Source organism: Antrostomus carolinensis, unplaced genomic scaffold (genome assembly GCF_000700745.2).
Source record: "Antrostomus carolinensis isolate BGI_N321 unplaced genomic scaffold, ASM70074v2 scaffold35070, whole genome shotgun sequence".
Classification (NCBI taxonomy): Eukaryota; Metazoa; Chordata; class Aves; order Caprimulgiformes; family Caprimulgidae; genus Antrostomus; species Antrostomus carolinensis.
Genome location: NW_010289700.1, coordinates 7,443 through 10,527, shown reverse-complemented (window position 1 = coordinate 10,527; position 3,085 = coordinate 7,443).

The window sequence follows — 3,085 nt, the reverse complement described above, 5'->3', positions numbered from 1 at the left end:
AGTCTTTTCTCAAAGACAACCAGAGCACAAATCTTAGCATAAAATTTTATTTGACCCTGACCCATGCTTTTTACAGTTTATACACATTTTACAACTAGAAACCAAGGGTTCCAATTTCACCATGCGTTAACCCATTTCATTTCATGTTCATCATCATTATAGCCCTTAGTAAAACATACTGACATAAATGGCAACAAACTTGTAACAGGACAACAGAATTAACAGAAGTAAACCTCCCTCTCGTGAATGGAGACCTGGGATTTTGAACATCATCTCCTGTGTTGATGAAGGATGGGACACACTGCCTCGAGACGCGAGTACCAGCCTAGTCTACACCTTATCCAAAGCCACCTACGTTCATGGAAACCTTTCCATTACCTCCCCCAGACTAGGAAATCAGCCCCCTCTGAACAGTATAGTTTGAGTAACCCTTTAAATAGCATTTCTTCACACTATGCACTGAAAACGAGGTATAAATTAGTTGCTTTCAGAAGAACTGTTCTAAAATAGTAAATTTAAGTAGAAATTTACATTAGTATTCTGACCTAAGTCCTTTCATTTTGCATGTTACTTTTCTAGGCAATCTCAGTAACAGCAATGAACTTAAGGTGTCTGAGCAGACATTAATGTTTCTTCAAAACAAGCTTACAAGATTTATATCAAAGATGATCAAAACATAATACTTTGAAGTCTACGTTACCTTCCAGTAGCCACTCTGTTTTCTAAGGCTTTGATGATTAAGACACCGTAGGTTATGAGATTCTCATGTGATAGTAAAGGTTGCACTAAATGGGAATAAAGAATCCAAAAATAGTCAATACAAATATTTACACCTACTTTTGTAAAATGTAAAAATCTAATACTCTGACAAACGTTTCTATAGCTAATTACCGCTGACTGGATGTTAAAGTTTCTCATTCACCTAAACTCTTCCTGAAAACTCAGGTTAGTCCCAGACATAATCAACACTGCAGCTCTGTCAGCCCGTGAGGAGTATCTGCTCACACACTGCACAGGAAATGTTACCCTCAGAAGCGCTGGCAGCAACACCTCCAAATAAAAGTTGAAAGAATTCTTTTTTCTTTTTTTTTTTTTTTTTTTTTTTTTAAAGAGTGTTTCATTTGTCTGTTAAAAAAAAAAAAAAAAAACCACAAAAGGTGAAAATCATCAATTTATTGATTGGCTGCAGTAGGTAAAAGCTGAATTTCTAATCTCTGACCATCATAAAATGTTTCCTTTTTTTAAGAAAAGGCTGAATTTCTAACATTTGAACACCGTAATTCTAACATGCAGCAAATCAGTTAATTCCAACAAATGCTTTTTTATGGAGTGGTTTTTTGCTTTTTTTTTTTTTTGTGTAGTTGGTTGGGTCTTTTGGCAGGTTTTTGGATTTGGAGCAACCAATCACACTTCCACATCAAGGCAAAATGTTAAATTCTTGAGGTTTTTAGAAGAAAAATGGTTTCACCTTGGTTTCTGAAGCTGAAACTAAGACTAACACAGGAGTTCCTTCCCATCTTCCCACAGACCAAAAAAAAAAACCAGGGAGGAAAAAAAGTCTTTCTTTTATTAAAGCAGTTAAAAGTTTCTATGACAGATGGGGAGTTCAGTAAATTTTAGTGTTCTTACTCTATGGCTTTATGGAAATCCTCAGAATAACTGCCTGAATCTCAAACTGAGTAGGCTTTTCCACAAACACACCCTTGCCTGTGTAACTCTAGTGAGGACTAACTGTTCTCCCAACGAGGAATAAATCCCTACCACCCATTGAAAAGTCCTGTTACCCAGAGGCTTTTCTCCAGCAGCAATTTCTCACCACTGACATCCTTCGCCTCTCTCAGGCCACTGAATACACAAGGAGGAACACAGTTCTCTAACACAAATGAGAACACACACAGATGTGAAAAAACCTCTCCCAACAGAGGCAATGGTACGATAAGCAAAGAATTTCAACTGTATTTCACACAAGTGCCTATCATAGCTACAGTTCTGAGATGTAACAAAATATTTGCTGTCTGGAATGCAGAGAGGAAGATGCAAGCTGCTTCCCTCGATTCTCAGCATTCCCAAGGGTCCAATTCAAAAGTTTCCTCTGACGTGACCGAAAAATGCAGCTAAACTTCAAGCCACGTGGATGCTATTTGACCAATACCTTGCTTAAGGAAGGGCATGAGAAATACTTTGCAGCCACTGGAGACTTGCTTGAAAACCATATTAAGTCAAAGTACAATTCTGCAAAAAGTCTAAACCTTGCTACTTATATACAGGGAACCGTGAGAGCAGCAGCAATTAATTAAAAAAAAAAAAAATCTGCATTCTTCGGAACTGTTTCAGCAACTGTTAAAAAATCAGCATCCAAATCTAGAACCAGTATCAAACAGTTCAGATTTCCGGTGTTAAAAGTTAAACACATTTAGAATTACAGGCAGAGCTGCTGTCTCTAGACTGCTCATGAGACAACACAAGCAACGTACAAGGTGAAGCTGTGATTTATAAAGTCTCACACTCTGCTTAGGGGACTTAGTGTAAAATAGTCAGACTAATCTGATTTGTCTAAGAATAGAGAATTATCAGCCTAACATGTTCAGGTGTTACGAGTACAAACATGAGATTTTCTTGTAATAAAAATATCTACCAATTATGCTTCAGACAGCGAGCCACTGCTATTTTGTTATTACAAATTAACTGATGAGATTTTAGAAAAACTCCTATTAAGAACACTGAATAAGGACTTGTAATGTCATTTTCATAGCTACACAGAGCTTATGATCCAAGGTCTGCTTCAGTAAAACTCACGCCTTCCAGTGCTGTCTCATGACGTAACAATCACCATTTCTGCCACTGTTTGCTTGTAAAATGGTCCACCATTTAGCAAAAACTTAAATAAAGGGATGTCTGGAAAAAAAAAATAAAATTAAATATTGCACAAATAATTTAACTGCAGACACTACCAGACAATTAAAGCATTGATTTTTTTTTTGTCAACATATGAACTCTATTATATAGTCATATTTTCTATAATACAGTTATCATTTTACAAGACATTTAAATTCAGCATTTACATAAACAATTATCTTTACAATAT